At 42.8% G+C, this 17,292-nt stretch overlaps 1 pseudogene; it reads left to right on the plus strand.

Moving 5' to 3' along the window:
• Positions 1 to 2,535: 2,535 nt before the first annotated feature.
• LOC126356608 (5S ribosomal RNA) lies at positions 2,536 to 2,652 on the plus strand (annotated as a pseudogene).
• Positions 2,653 to 17,292: the final 14,640 nt, after the last annotated feature.

A 17,292-nucleotide genomic window follows, 5' to 3' on the forward strand; every position in this document is an offset into this window, starting at 1 on the left:
GTATATATTGTAGAATTTTTTTTATTTTATGTGCTTTTATGTGCTACCAGTTTCGGCATTACATTGATGCCATCTTCAGGCCCCACTCATCATAGTCGTAAAATCGCTATACACAGAAGGAGCCATATAACTGGATCCGTGAATCAATCGTCCTGCAACAGCTCTTGGTGGCCAGGCGACCCACACACAGTCTGAGACCAAGAGCTGTTGCAGGACGATTGATTCAGGGATCCAGTAATATGGCTCCTTCCGTGTATAGCGATTTTACGACTATGACGAGTGGGGACTGAAGATGGCATCAATGTAATGCCGAAACTGGTAGCACATAGAAGTTCATAAAATAAAATAAATTTCTACAATACATACGGCTGTTGGTAAATTATTGCATGAAGAAATACATGCCAGCCGTTGTCCCACGGTCCATAATGGATCAACGAAGATCAGTTATAGCAGTCGACATCATAGTGCAGGACCAACGAGTAGTAAAGTTTCTGATGAATTGTACTCTTGTAAATCTCGTTCACTGCACAGCAAGATAACAATATATTAATCTGTGCATCAAGTGATGATTTCACCGCCAGTGACAGTTGTAGATTATCCAGTGCTCCTGTGTGCAAAGAACTGTTTCAAGGTAAGTAATTTTTCTCATTATTTCATGTAATAAAGTAAACCAATATTTCATCTGATGTAGTCAAAAATGAATCATCTTCCGGAGCACTCGAAGAACCCACAGTTGTGGTCGCACGATTGCAATTTCGTCTCGTCGCAACGGAGATGACAGCCACTGTCCAACTCTCGAAAGCTCCAACCTAGACAGTGCATTAAATCTTAAAACCTTTCTAAAACTATTGTCACCGTTAGCTAAAACGGAAGGCACATCTCAGAGTAAAATAATAACTGCCCTCTGATCAGGATATAAATGCAGTCTGCTGAAATGTGATTTACAGCGAGTGTTACGCCACACGCATCACAGGCTGTGGGCCCTTCCTTTCCCTCCAGAGCAAAAAGCCGTTTGTTAATAGACAGTGTCCTATTTGGAGACGGTTCGGAGTGAATTCATCCTTACGCAGAGCCGAGAATGAGGTATACGACAGCCGGATAGTTGACTTTATCGAACACTCCTTATTGCCCCTCAAGCCTTGACACTCCTCCTCCCACAACTGCATGGCTTTTTGACTTAAGAACGAGATGACAGCCTGTTGGGTAATGTTACGTAGAGTAACAAGCCAGTTGGGTAATTATACGAAGAGTAACACTGAGTTCTCTGCAGGGATCCTTGACTGCTAAAACAGCTAACTCATTTTCCCAGATTCATACACGCTCCTGTAAATAGAAGAATGATACCTGCTTCCCTTAACTGTACAAAATGGAGCAGTTGTTCTTCTGTTAATTAAGTATGTTAGCTGAAATGCTTGTAGGACACTAAGGGACTAGGAGCAGGTAACCTTCATGCTTTGGTGACGCCTCATCTGTTTCAGCACCGTCAGGATCGCTTACAGCTCAGAATTAAAAATTTTAACTGATCGGCGAGTCGATATGTGAATAAAGTGTCGCGGCAGACCGCTGAGGAGTCAAGGGTATCCACTTCTTTTGAGCTGTCTGTATATATTTCAATGAACTTACACTGCTCATCTAAAATTTTCTAAAGAAATATTGTAAAAATTACATTCCGACCACATTCTTTCTTGAATGTAGTCAATCGTAGAAGTAAATTGGGCCTGGTGTAAAGCCAACAGGGCTTTTACTGCAGCCTTGGTGTGGAGCACTGATATCTGCCGCACCCCTTTCTAAAAGGAAATTTTGTAAAGCCACATTTCTTGCTGACAGATGTTAAAGAGTCGAAAGGTGGGCTGGCAACAGATTAGTATACAGACGAGAGGGGAGAGGAATACTTTTTATACTCTTGTAGTACCATCTGCACCATGAGAAACACGGGACCCACAACGAACTTGTGACGTCAAGCTAGTCGTCTCATCTGCTACACTTCACGAACGCTCGGCTTCGTGCAGAGCCCTTGTGAAATCAGTATGGCAATCAACAGGTATTATCTTTGTCGTGCGGTATAGAGAGCTAGCATGTGTCTAAAGGCGCAATCAAGATTTATTAAACCAGTCTGAGGTAGTTACTCCCTCCCTGCCGAAGACGGTTGCTGGCTCAAGACCTGCAGTGTCACGTGCTATGACGTAAGCACCGTGGCCCGTCTTTCTCGTGGGTCTCGCGCCGCCTGTTGTGACGTGTCGGCTCACCAGGCTCCGTGCAGAGCCTGGGAATGGCGCTGGTCTCTTCTTAAATGTCCGCCAGGGCCAGCAAAATTCCATCATGGTGGAGAGAATTTTACATTTTTAAATATGATTCTCTATCTGAGAGATACACTGCAAAGCATAGTTTCCCACATGATAGTACAAAGGAGCAATGAGCAAACGAGATCTGCTGCCTCCTCACATTTTAAAATAAAAAGTACTCTAATATAGTTTGCTTTCAAATCTTTTAGGTGTGCAAACCGAATGAATTTATCATAGATTGTTCAAAATATATGGCAACGGCCTTGCCACAGTGGATACACCGGTTCCCGTAAGATCACCGAAGTTAAGCGCTGTTGGGCGTGGCCGGCACTTGGATGGGTGACCACCCAGCCGCCATGCGCTGTTGCCATTTTTCGGGGCGCACTCAGCCTCGTGATGCCAATTGAGGAGCTACTCGACCGAATAGTAGCGGCTCCGGTCAAAGGAAACCATCATAACGACTGGGAGAGCGGTGTGCTGACCACACGCCCCTCCTATCTGCATCGTCAGCTGAGGATGATACGGCGGCCGGATGGTCCCGATGGGCCACTTGTGGCCTGAAGACGGAGTGCTGGGGGTGTTCAAAATATAAAATTCCGTCCCTCACTCTTATGCCAGGCAAATGAAAACCAGTGCACGAACGGTAGAAGAGGTCACATACAGATTTCTCAGCCAAAAACATAAAACCGGTTTTATCTGGCCATTCTTCCAGCCCCTCACTTGTCAGCTGCAGCTGGCGCTTGGCAACTGCACTACTGTAAGACGCGTTGAAATTTGAGGAGTCGTCAACGAATATGTAACAGTGGAAGGGATCCCTTACTGTGGGCGTAATATTGTTAACAACAGTTGCGAACAGTCACACACTTAAAACACTGTCTTGAGGGACACCGTTACCTTTCAATACGATCTAATAAAATGTTGAGTGTGACGGCTGTTCAAATGTAACATCCCTTTAGAAAAATTTATTAATGATTGTACTGATAAACCCCTTACGTTATTTGATTTTCAAACAGTTGAGCAGAACTGAATGTACTCAGACATTTCTCACTTTAGTTATTCTGATCATCACTAAACTGACACACAATATTTTAGCGCAACACAAGCTGACATTCAATACTCCCTACAAAAGAATGGCCGTGACTAACAATAACCTATACCTGTCATGAATCACTTACATCACAAAAATCTTCGTTACTCGAACTACTGCAATACAGCGAGCGCCAATACGGCCAGCTAAATAAAAGACTCTTAACTACTGAAGGCACTAACTGCTGATAGGCATAGTAAGCAAATGAAAGATTTTGATAGAGAACAAACAATGTATTTACCTTAATAGTGTTCAAAAGTTATAATATATATATCAGTTCATGGCATCCAGTCTTACAAATTTACTGTCTCTGATTGACACACGTCCAGATCATCCGCTATCAAAACTCCACCATCTCCCTCCCCACATCCACCACTGCTGGCGGCTCACCTCCAACTGAGCATCGCTACACAATGTTAACAGCCAACTGCACAACACAACAATAGCAAAATTCCAACAATGCCAACCAGCCACAGACTTCACACAGCACAGTCAGTGATTTTCATATAGAGCACTACGTGGCGTTGCCAACATAGAAACCTAAACAGCCTACTTACACAACAAATGTGGAATAATGGAAGAGATGCCTTGCTGTGGGCGTAATATTGTTAATAGCAATTGCGAACATTCACACACTTAAACGCTGTCTTAAGGGGCTTCGATATCTTTCAGTAAGATCGTACGTGTTGTTGACTACTCTACGAGGGCTGTTTAGTAAGTAATGCAGCATAGTGTTTTCTGGAGGCAGGTTGGTTTTACTCGGATTCCCCACTCTTCTGGCTACAAAACCCTTTCGACATAGTCTCCGTTCAATGGGACGGCCTTGCGCCACCTTAGTGGGAAAGCCTCGTGCCGCATGGTACCACTCTACTGTTAGACATCGGAGCCACCGTCTCCCTGCATCAAGTACCACCCCATCATCCACGTACTGCTCCCCATGGAGTGTGCCCTTCAATGGGCCAAACAGATGGAATTTGAAGGAGGGAGATCTGGGGTGTAAGGTAGATGAGGAAGAACAGTCCAATGAAGTTTTCTGAGCTCTTTCGGAGGTTCAGAGTAGTGTGAGGCCATGTGTTGTCCTGAAGAAGGACAAATTCAGTTGTATTTTTGTGGCGACGAACACGCTGATGTCGATTCTTCAATTTTCTCTGGTAGCACAATACACTTCGTTGCACAATTATGGAGGAGATCAAACAGAATAACACCTTCAGAGTCCCACAAGATAATCACCATGAATTTATCGGCTGAGGGTGCGAATTTGCACTTTTTCTTCAGAGAGAGTTGATATGGCGCCACCCCATGTGCACTGTGCCGGAATTGCCGCCTACGAGTGTTCACGTATGTAGCTCTGATAAACTGTTCAAGCATCATCCCAACCCAGTACAAGAGGAAATTAAATATACATTTTTGAACATAGCTGCTCTGGTTCAGTGACCAGGTCAGAATTATATTAGAACAAATAAGCCCTCGGTCACAAATATTAAGTCAAAATTGACCTGGTTTCGACGCTACTCTTGTTGCAACCCATGTTCACAGCACGAGCAGCCCTTAGCGGCACGCCATTTCACAACTATTCATGACGTCGCCTTTCCGGCTTAGATCATTTTTAATATGTGACTTGTAAGTACTGCATCTTTTTCCAGACAGTACAAACTTTAATTTTATTAATGTATTATATTCCTAATATGTTTCATTACAGTTAGTCTAATTCTGAAGACGACGCTCATAGTAGCGTCGAAACCTGGTTAATTTTGACTTAATATTTGTGACCGAGGGCATATTTGTTCTAATATAATTAAATATACTTATAGATGCAATAAATTGCTAACAATTTGTGGAGAGGCGGAGTAGATCTCAGTCTAACGTCTCAGTAGGCAACAGGTTCTCGAGAGTACTGTATGAGCAGTTCAGGAAACAGTCAGGACTCGTGTACTTGATCTAATTGGTAAGTAGGCTTTCCAAACGCTATAAAGTTATGACGATTCCACGAATCTTTTTCGAGTTAAGCTCACAAATAATTAGAGAGGTCATTACCACATCACAAACGTGAGTACCGCACAAATTACTGTTAATGAAAATTATACGGGACAGTCGTACTGTACCACATAATACTGATACCACTTAACTCGTTACTCAGGTAATAACAACGTTGTGCATCGCCTTAAATTACTCTATTTAGTTAATTAATCCTACTTCTTAATTACAGCACTTACGCATTCCAAAATGTATAAAAGGATATGCAATTAATCATTTTTATGAAACAATTGTCGTCTCAGGCCAAAGATATATTTGTTACTATGGAAATAAACTACAGTTATTTACGTTTTCTGATTAGCGACACCTTTGCTAATAAAGTTGAAATATAGTTTTTTGTACTAAATTAGAATTCTTTCGTAAGTAAAGCTTTGCGCATTGGTTTATAATAGTCAATATTTTTTAACTGTAACTCCAGTGCTATCTTTGAAAACATTACGTACATAGTAAACTTTACGTCGTTAAACCTTGATAAAATACTTCCCTGCATTCTTTGTAAAGAATCGTCGTTCACTTATTTATATTATATCACTGCCTTGAGCGTGCTTGCTCTACTTGTTATAGTCAGATCACTAAAGTTTCAACCTTTATTTTTTTTCTTTTGAAAGTTCAAAATTGTATTTTACTTGATTTAAAATAGAAGGTAAAAACATAATACGGAGTCTTGGTTTATTTAAAATGAATCACATCTGTACATCGGCTAATGTTGATGTGAACGAGTGACCATCAATCTAATCTCCACATTCCCCTTTTAAAGTCATCTTAAAACCAGATTTTCAAAACTCAACCACTTCAGGTGTTGCCTTCTCGCGTACGTACCCACTACAAATTTAAATGAATGTCACTCGTTACTCACTATTAGAATAATAGTAGGAGTTGGATTTTCCGTCTTTAAATGGTTCAGCTAGTTCAAGCGAATCTCCTGAATTGTGTCACTAACAATGAGTGCGGGCTAAATACTCTGGTAATCACAATTCACTTTCGGTCCGTTTGTTCCTGTACGTGATCCTACGATCAAGAAAAAGTTGAGAACGATTCTAGATTATTAAATAATCCACAGTATACAAACTACTACCTCATAGTACCAATAACCTCCAAAAATGAAACACAAATAGCTAACCTCATCTACCTTAGAGTGCGCCTATTCAAAAATCTTTGAACTACACGCAACACCCAAATCCTTTGGCGTGTGCAACAAACTGTTACAGGCAACAAAACCGGACCTCATCAGACACAATTTCATTTAGAGGTCGTATCTACGACACACAAATACTAGTCTTCAAACTAACACGGCTTACAAGCAACGCTATACTAAGCCCGTCGCTCAAAGATCACTTGGCCACAGATCAAGAAAAGAAAAAAAAATCGAGGAGCTATATTTCACTAAAATTCATCAAAGAGTTCCACAGTATCGTTACTGCATCATCTAATATTAGTTTAAAAGTTTAACCCCACTCATTACAAGCTTCAGAAACCTTTACAACAAAATACACGGAAAATCTTTAACTGACCTGATAGTCGGCACCGATTTCTCATAGCAAAGTATCGATAGTGACACACGTAAACTTGTCTCGATCGACATGCAGCAACACAACAGACGTCTTATCGATTCAAGCTCACATGCTCTTCGGCTCCTCGATAGTGAATAACTGCTTTTTTCCACAAAACCGTACGTGAAACATAAATCTAGACAAACGTAGCGCTCTACCATTAATTCTTTAACAATAAATGTATAATTTCTTGCGGCTGTCACTTCGTTGTATAGCGGACAGCGCGCCCTGGATGACCTCTTCGCGTGCGTTGCTGCTATCAGCCACCGCCCATAGTCTTTGCCGCTTATGGGTGAACACTTGTATAGTTGGTTACAATACTAGTTTTCTAGAACATATACGCACACTGACTTTAGTCGCAAGAAATTAAACATTTTTGTACAGTTAATCTGCTTTACAACATTTTGCTGAAAACCCTGACATGACAGCAAATCCGGCAATATGTCACATAGCTCCGAATAAATCCTGACATTAAATTAACCAAAGTAATAGGATCAGCGACTGAGCAAATGGAATACCACAGACTAACACAAGAATGCATAAATTCATGTCATACTTTCCCACCATAAAAAAAGACGCAGCTGAGAGGGGACAAACGAGAACAGCAGCCAAGAGCAGAGCCGTGTAGGCTAGAAGGCCCTACAATAAGGGACATCCACATTGCCGGCCGACCGCCAAGAGCAGCCTCCAGCCCATGTTAAAAGATAGAGCCCTCCAGAAGAACAGTATAGATCTTACAATAACACTAAAAGGGCCACACCTTCAGCAAGTTTTTGCGTGAGACTATACGCATCTCTGTTAGTAGCAAACATTAAAAAACATTGCCGCACCACGAAAAGTATAACGTTTCTCATTGGATAGACAGAATTTTTGTAGGTTAACATTGAGACGTTGGTTGGTCAGTTGCAAACACAGCCAGATACCTTTTTCTTAAATGAACTTCGGTAAATTGTAGTAATTAGAAGTTCATGAGAGTTGCTACCGAGATGGCGAGGAGTGTGGAGCTGCGCAGCAAGCCGCCCCCTGACGCTGCCTAACCACTGACAAGGTAATGAACGCATGCGATGCCGCATAAGATCGCATAATGCTTCAGTCAGAACTGCAGAAGTCTCATCTGTTACATCTCTTTTTTACGTAATACTACTACGTCAAGTTAAAATCTGAAATGCGATGATTTTTCCGTTATATAATTATTGAGAAGTCACATCAGCCACTGTAATTTACGACAATTTAAATAAGCAATTAGAGATAATTGTGGGTCACTGTAGACAATTTTTGATAGTTTTCTCTTTTATGAAACTTAAACTAAACCTGAATTTTAGATGTGATACGGCATAGGTCATCCTTCTAGCCATTATAGAACTTGGAAACCTATTCAGGGAATACTCGTTCACATTTTTGTTGAACACAGTTGGTTTTTATCATCATGCATGAAAATATTTCTTTTTAACAATAGTGCAATTTATAAAAAATGTTTTGTGCGTAGAATAACTGATTTTTCGACGTTATTTTACCAGCTAACTAAAAATAGGAAACCCTTGAACCCCTTCCACTAAATTTAGTTAATATTAAGATTCTTTTACAGGGAGTGCAGTAGAGCTGACGCTGAAATCATTAAGTATTTGATTATATCATCGCTAGTCTCACTGAACTCTTCTGAAATCTAGATGTCATGTGTGGTCTGGCGTCTCCTTACCAGCAACAGGTCCCAGGTTCAAACTAGTCAATTCCCTAAAAAACACGCTCAGAGCGTCGTTGCGCGAAAGTGGTAGGGAGACACGACTTAGAACAAACAGACACCATGCAGAATGTTAGATGCTATCAAAGAGATTGAAACGACCACGTTATTTACGTAACGACACGAAGCTGATCAAAAATAATTTTGACACGTTATTCATGGATTCCATTTTACTTCCGGTGTGAAGCGATGAGCCAATGTGACGATATCCTCTTGACGTGCAAGCAATTCTGCACAATTCATTGCTCCTCACAGTACTGTGTTAGACAGTGAGGAACCCAGCAGGTACGCACTTTTGAGTACCCCAACTGGTGGACGAGTGTGTCAGCAGTACCAACAGAGACGTCCAGTCGTGCAGCGAGGTAATTAATTTTGATTCGTCGATCACCTCGAATGAGAGTGTCTACACGCTCCTGCATTGCAGGTGTCACAGCTGTGTGCGCCCGGCTGGCACGCAAGGGATCAGCCAGGTTTGCACGACCTTGTTGCGATGATGACAGACACCTCGCCCAACAGTTCACCATGCTTTTGTTCAAGGCTAGGTCTCTGCAGACGTTATGCAAGCATCCATGAATAACTGTAATGCACTATTTCCTGCTAAAGAAATTCAATGACAGCTGACTGCTTGGAGCGCACCTTCATTACTGACACCATTTTGAAGGCTACGTACAGTGCCATCACCTATTGGAACTTCACGAAACTACAGGGGCTCAAGCTGAAATATTCCATCATATCCCACAGCAAATTATTCATTTTTTCGACCGAAACTGACTGAGAAAAAGAATGTGTTGCATTAGTTATTCATTGATCCTTGTATATACACTGATCAGGCAGATCCTACTGTCGATATGACCCCTTCAGGTGATGGCAGCGTCACCTGGTAAGGAATGACCGCTACTCAGATACAAGCATGGTGCATATAGTATCAGTGAGCCTGCTGTCCGTGTGTAGATTGGGAAAGGAGCGCGATCTGTCTGAGTTTGACCAAGGGCAGATTGCGACAGATCGAAGGCTTGGCACGAGCATTTCAGAAACTGCACGACTTGTTGGGTGTTAGGGGAGTGTTGTGGTGAGTGTCTTTAACACATGGCGAAATCAAGGTGAAACCACGTCCAGACCTCGACAAAAGACAGGCGACAAACTGTGACAGAACTAACATGAGCCTAGTGGAGCTGCTGAAAGGCACCACGACGGCCAAGGTGTATCGTACACTGGTTCCCGACCACGTACACCCCGTCATGACGATCATTTTTCCCGACGACAGTGGTATTTTCCAACATGATAATACGCCAAGTCACAAAACCAGGAGTGTGATGAAGTGGTTCGAGGAACATAGTGGCGAGTTTCAATTGATGTGCTGCCGCCTCCCCCCCCCCCCTTCCCCAACTACCTAGATCTGAATCCAACGCATTTGGTGTTGATTGAATGTGGCGCAGAGCTCATCACCCCCCTTCCCGGAATTAGGTGACTAGGGTGTGCAGACGTCGAGGCAACTCCCTCCGGAGACCTACCAGGGTCTGGGTGGTTCCATGCCACGGTGATTTACCGCTGTTATCCTGGCCAAAGGTGGACATACGGGCTGTTACATATGTGGCCATAATCTTCCAGCTGATTAGTGTGTACATGCCCCACAAGCCACTATACGGTGGTACGTTGTACCAGTACAAGTCATTCCTCCTTGTTCTATTCGCAACTGTTCCATTCGCAAAGAGGGCGAGGGAAAAATGGCTGTCCGTCTGCCTCTGTACGACCCCTGATTTCTCTCGCATCGTCTTCATGGTCCATACGCTAGATGTACGTTGGTGGTAGTGGAATCGTATTGCAGTCAGTTGTCAAATGCTGTTTGCCAATAACCTTCTCAGCACTGATCTCTCAAAGTTTTGTCAGCGTGCCTGCTTAATGGGGTGGTTCCTGAAGTTCTGCTCACACGGTGCTTCCATTTTATGCACAACGTTCTTCAGCTTCTGCTAGTTCTATCGTTGTGTGCAATCGCTGTCTGGACTCAGAGCGCACGAAGAAGAGGGGCTCCATTTCTCGTCGCAGTACAGTGCATATAATGGAAACAACAACTCGGAAGAGTAGCGAATTTATGTTATTTCTGAATAGTCTTTCGCCAAAAGAACGTCGTCTTCCGTCCAGGAATTCCCATTTGATTTCGTGGAGTATTTCCGTAATACTCGCGTGTTGATCGAAACTGTCGACCAAAAATCTTCCTTTAATGTGACCTGGTAGGAATCTCAAACACGCGAACAGTACTCACGCTCAGCTATTCTATATACGATCTCCTTCATGTGTGAGCTATACTTACTCAGAATTCTCCCAATAAACTGAAGTCGACCATTCGCCATCCCTACTACCGACGTTAGATGCTTCCATTTCATATCACTTTGCAGCCTTATGCCCAGACATGTAATCAACGTGACTGTGTGAAGAAGCACACCACTAATAGCGTATCTGAACATTACAGGACTGTTTATTCTACTCTTCAGCATTAACTTTCGTTTTTCTACATTTAGAGCGAGCTGCCATTCTTTACACGAAATTTAAGTTGTGTCTAAGTCATGCCTTGTACTCCTACAGTCACTCAGCGACGATATTTTCCCGCGGAATTCAGCACCATCAGCAAACAGTTGAACATTGGTGCCCACCACTTCCGTAGGCTCATTTATGTATACAGAGAGCAAGAGCGGGCCCATCACACTTCTCTGCGGCACTCCTGACAATACCTTTGTCTCTGATGACACTCGCCATTGAGGAAAACCTACTCGTGCGTTTTAAATCTGAGCTGATCTGTGGACACAAGATTTTGTGTACCCAAAGAAAATTTATGAGATTTGAACTTAGACTATTCTCAAGAATTTCACAGCAAACCGACGCTAAGGATATTGGTCTATAATTTTGCGGGTCCATTCTTTTGCCCGTCACTTATGGGCTATGAAAGCATTTGGCCTTTTTTGCAATCTCTTGGGACTTTGCACTGGATCGTCTTAAATAAAAACTGCAATGCTATGCAAAAATGTAGTAAGTAAGCACTGTAAGAGCACGATTGTACCGCCTTAGTACTGCACAGCAACTGGCATCTGACCTCACAGCACCCACTGGACATGTTCTATCGAGACGAACGGTGTAGAGAAGGCTTCGGCAGAGAGTCGCAGCCACTGTAAGTGTACCTCTCAGCTATCTCCTCAGAAGGGAACGTCTGGAGTAGTGTCGTCAACACACCATCTGGACGGTCGAACAGTTGGTCAATGTTCTTTTCACAGATGAGTCCCAATGTTGTCTGTAGAGTGATTCTCGGCGGATTCGCATCTGGAGGGAACGTGGAACACGATTTCGGAACCCAAACGTTGTGGAAAGAGACCGATATCGGAGAGGATCCCTAATGGTGTGGGCAGGGATTAAGTGGACCATTCGAAAACCTCTTCATGAAATTTTACAGGTGAATCGATAAGGTTTAACTACTGTCGGGCGTCGTGACTAGACCGTAGGACTTCATGTGTCGTTGGTCGAAGGTGCTGTGGGTCCAGACATCGTGATGATGAGCATTAATACTCGACCTCACTGAGCAAGGGAGGTTGCTGTTTTCTTGGCAACGGTAAATACTGCATGCGTGGCGTGGCCTGCTCCCTCTTACGACTTGAATCCCGTAGAGCATGTCTGGGATGCACTGCGGAGACGGGTTACATCACGTCAGCATTAACTAACCACTCCCCAAGATTTGCGAGCAGCTCTGCAGGAAGAATGAGCGTTATTACTTCAATATGAGATTGATGACATCATTCACTGCATTTCCTGTCGTTGTCAGGCCTGAGTTGCTGCCAGAAGTGGTCACACCCCATACTGAGCACATTAATCAATTGTCGGAATGTGTGCGCGAGTAGGGTGGGTTGAAAGAAGCGAATAATATTTTTGTCTAACGTTGTGTATGTTGCAGTTGTTCACGTTCTGTATTCACCTGCGTATACTGTTTTGTGGCAAAATAAACGCAAGCTTGCAATATTTCCGTTTATTGCTTTAATTCTGGACACCAGTGTATAAGAACAGCAGAGAGGGGTGCTTTAATCCTGGACATCAGTGTATAACAACAGCAGAGAGGGGTGCTGTACGTGTTCTTAGAGGTATTGTACCCTCGAACAAGGGCAATGCTGTCGTCGATTGTATTGAGACAGCAACCAGCCACAAATTATTTTAGGTTCCTTTATTCAAAAGGTACTGGTACCGGTTTCGAATCGTTACAATTCCTATTAAAACGGGTTTCATGTTTTCATTATAACATACGGTGCGTTTTTTATTGGTTATTTCTCCTAAAATATAAATAATACATCATTATAAGCACGCCACACAGATGGTTGCGTTACACAATCACGTAAATCACATCCCAATGAGAATATGTAACGCAACCATCTATGCAGCCTGCTTAAAATCATGCATTCATTATTTATATTTAGGACAGCTAGTCAATAAAAAACGCACGAAATGTTCTAATGAAAGCATGAAAGCCGTCTGACGATGAATTGTAATGATTCGAAACCAGTGACGGTACCTTTTGAATAAAGGAACTTAAAATAAATTTGTGGCTGGTTGCTACCTCAACAAAATCAACATTTGTCTTCAACTAACGGCCACGGGCTCCAACCATGTCATCACATGAGAAAATTGCATAAAGCTATCGTTGTTTGGGACAAGCAGCATTACGTTCAAGAGACGCAATGTTTACTGTCTGAGCATATCACGGGATCGATGCTGACGCCAAAGCATTGAGGGAAAGACTGATAGCCTACTGAAGAAAATGTCTTCTCGCAGGAGACAATCAAGGGTCTTAATTATTATTGTGCTATTCCCTCTTAGCGTCTATGACCTTCCGAAGATCCAAACAGAACAGGTACCTCTTCGTCCGTTTATGAGTGACATAGGTTGTAAGTAGGCTGTTTAGGTTTTTTTATTGGTAACGCCGCCGCCACGTAGCACTCTGTATGAAAATCACTGGCTGTGCCGTGTGCAGTCTGTGGCTGGTTTGCATTGTTGTCTGCCATTGTAGTGTTGGGCAGCGGCAGCTGGACGCTAACAGCACGTAGCGTTGCGCAGTTGGAGGTGAGCCGCCAGCAGTGGTGGACGTGGGGAGAGAGATGGAGGAGTTTTGAAATTTGTAAGAATTGGTGTCATGAATTATCATATATATTATGACTATTAAGGTAAATACATTGTCTGTTCTGTATTAAAACCTTTCATTTGCTAACTGTGCCTCAGTAGTTAGTGCCTTCAGTAGTTTGAATCTTTTATTTAGCTGGCAGTAGTGGCGGTCGCTGTATTGCAGTAGCTTGAGTAACGAAGATTTTTGTGAGGTAAGTGATTTGTGAAACGTATAGGTTAATGGTAGTCAGGGCCATTCTTTCGTAGGGATTTTTGGAAGTCAGATTGCGTTGCGCTAAAAACTATTGTGTGTCAGTTTAAGCACAGTCTTGTAACAATTATTCAAAGGGAACGTTTCAAGGTGTTCCGACATATAACGTAGCAAAACACCTTGCCACTCTGTTGAGCCCACTGTCTGTTCGGTGTGAGCATCAAATTAAGAGCTAGGTGGATTTCTTTCGTCGATTAGACGGAATGCACGTGAATGACTCTCATATGCTAGTAAGTTTTGATGTAGCCTCTCTCTTCACTCGTGTTCGTCTGGCTGATTCGTTGTGGTTAACTGAGGTTACATATGGTGTTGTATTAAGGAGCCTATTTCGACATGTGATGACATCCAGCTTTTATTCAATGACTAGTACTATGAGCGGGTACATGGGAAGCCCATTGCAAATATTTGTATGAAGGACTTAGGGGAACGTGGCATGGAGTCAGTGGGTTTGAGACTTGTGTGTTATTTCAGACAGGTAGACGATACTTTTGTTGGTTGGCTTCGTGGCACTGAGAATCTGAACGACCTTTTAAAACACCAGTCTTCAATTCACTCGAATATTTGTCTCACGATGGAGGTGGAAAAGGATGGCTGCCATCTCTTTCTTCATGAGCTTGTCAGGTGGCCGTGCTCTGACTGACTTGTACCTACAGGCTAATAGTTCTCACAATCCGGCTCAACATAAAAGGGCACTTCATACCTTGGGTCACAAAGTCCACGCCATTTCAGACCAGGACACTTTGTCAGCTGAATTAGCCCCTACCTAGGTCACCTTTCGTCTCGATGGATATAATGAAAGACAGATCAGACGTGTGTTGCGCTATCGACCAACCCCCCACCGGGTGAGTGATGATAATACCGAGTTGAGAGCAAGGTCCGCCATCTTCCTGTCTTTCGTAGGGAGCATTTCGAACAAGACTTGTCTTATTTTGCAGAAACATGATGTGAAATGCTTCTTCGACCTCCATCTATTATTAGGGTTCGTCTAGGTCCCGTGAAACTTCTTTATTCAATTTTTTTTTTTTACTTAAGTTGAAATAACTCAGAAGGTGAAACTTCCTTATTGAATTCTGAAACTGCTGAGTGAAATTGAATTCAATTAAACCTGATTAAACTGCTGATTGAAACTGAACGTACTGTCACTTTGCTTGTCTTTATCGTTTCAACACTGACGTACAGAATTTGTCCTGAAAAACGGAACTCAACCTTTCCTATTCATTGACTTCTCACAATATTCAAGGACAACGCGATCTGACTGATTGAAAATTGATAACCTGACTTTAAATAATTAATACAAAAGAATGGCCCTGAATAAGAAGAAATCCTAACCATAAACTACACATTTCATAAGTCACTTACCTCACAAGAATCTTCATTACACGAACTACAGGAATGCCGCAAGCACCAGCTAAATAAAAAATTCCAACTACTGAAGGCTCTAACTTCTAATAGGCATGTGGTTAGCAAAGGAAAGATTTTGTTGCAGAGCAAACAATGTGTTTACCTTAAGAATGTGACAACCAGTTAAAAATTTATATAATCATTAGTAATAAATCTCAATGACGGATATACATTCAAACCGTCCGCTCGCGCTAGCACTTCAGACGTCTAACACTGCCAGTTATTAACCTCTAACCTCCATCACTGCTGACTACTCACTCCCAACTTCCACCACTGCTGGCTGTTCACCTCCAACTGCCATCACTGCTGACTGTTTACTTCCAATTGCTAGTCCGACCAGCCACAGAGTCTCTTACAGAGTGCGCACAGCGCTGTCAGGGTTATTAAAGCAGACTATCGCGCTGCCAACATACAGACACATAAACAGGCTACTCACATCCGTTAAGGATGATCGCAGTTTGTGTAAGGTCGGTGTCTATCGCATTCCTTGCAGTTGTGGTATATCATATCCCGGACAGACTATCAGAACTGTAGAGGACAGGTGTACTGAGCATAAGCTGCATACATGCTCACAACAAGCGAGGAAATCGGCTATTACAGAATACAATCTTGGCACTGGTTATCCTATGGAATATTACAATAAGAAGGATTCCGGCATGCACATCCAGCTAGCGAGTACCCTTAAAAATAGAGGTGGCGGCTCTTGCTTAAATTCTGCGTTGAGGCATGCTAAGAGGCGTGTTTTTTTAAGTAAGTATCGTTTTCAAATTAAAAAAAGACATGCTAAGATATCTCGATAATTTTATTTTTACATGATAACCTGTACCTTAATCTACGCACTGACGCCATTACAGTCTGATTCTTCCTTGTTTACGTTGTGTACTGATTGTTTAATATACTTCCAATAATTGTGAGTCCCTCCGACTGTGAAGAACGGGCTGTTATAAGATTTCTTAGTGCTAAAGGCCTAAAAACCATCGATATTGATCGTGAGATCTCTGGAGTTCGCGGAGAAAACATTGTGAGTGATGGAATGGTAAGAAAATGGGTGAGAGCCGGCCGCTGTGGTCGAGCGGTTCTAGGCGCTTCAGTCTGGAACCGCGCGACCGCTACAGTCGCAGGTTCGAATCCTGCCTCGGGCATGGATGTGTGTGATGTCCTTAGGTTAGTAAGTTTCAAGTAGTTCTAAGTTCTAAGGGACTGATGACCTCAGCTGTTAAGTCCCATAAAGCTCAGAGCCATTTGAACCATTGGAACCAAAGTGGGTGAGAGCATTTAAAGATGGCCGCACAAATGTGCATGATGAAAACGGAGTGGGCGTCCTGCGGTCGTTAATGGAAGTCTGGTGCAGTAAGTGGGAAATAAGGTGAGAGAAAACAGACGCTTTACGATTTCCTCCTTGCGGGATGACTTTCCTAATGTTTCTCGTAGTGTTTTGTACGGCATTGTGACCGAGCACTTTAATTACAGAAAATTGTGCGCGCGTTGGGTACCGAAAATGTTGTCGGATGTGCACAAAACCAAACGTTTAGACAGTGCATTGACTCTCCTTGAGCGGTACCACAACGACGGTGATGATTTCTTAAGCAAAATTGTTACGGCCGATGAAACACGGGTGGCCTACGTCACACCAGAATCAAACAAACAGCCCATGGAAATTGAGCAAGGGCATCGTTTTGCTGCAAGACAACGTCCGACCGCATGTGGCGAATAAGACCAAAGATCTCATCACATCTTTTCGATGGGAAACTCTAGATCATCCTCCGTACAGCCCGGATCTTACACCCAGTGGTTACCAT

Source organism: Schistocerca gregaria, chromosome 3, assembly GCF_023897955.1.
Source record: "Schistocerca gregaria isolate iqSchGreg1 chromosome 3, iqSchGreg1.2, whole genome shotgun sequence".
In the NCBI taxonomy this organism is placed as follows: Eukaryota; Metazoa; Arthropoda; class Insecta; order Orthoptera; family Acrididae; genus Schistocerca; species Schistocerca gregaria.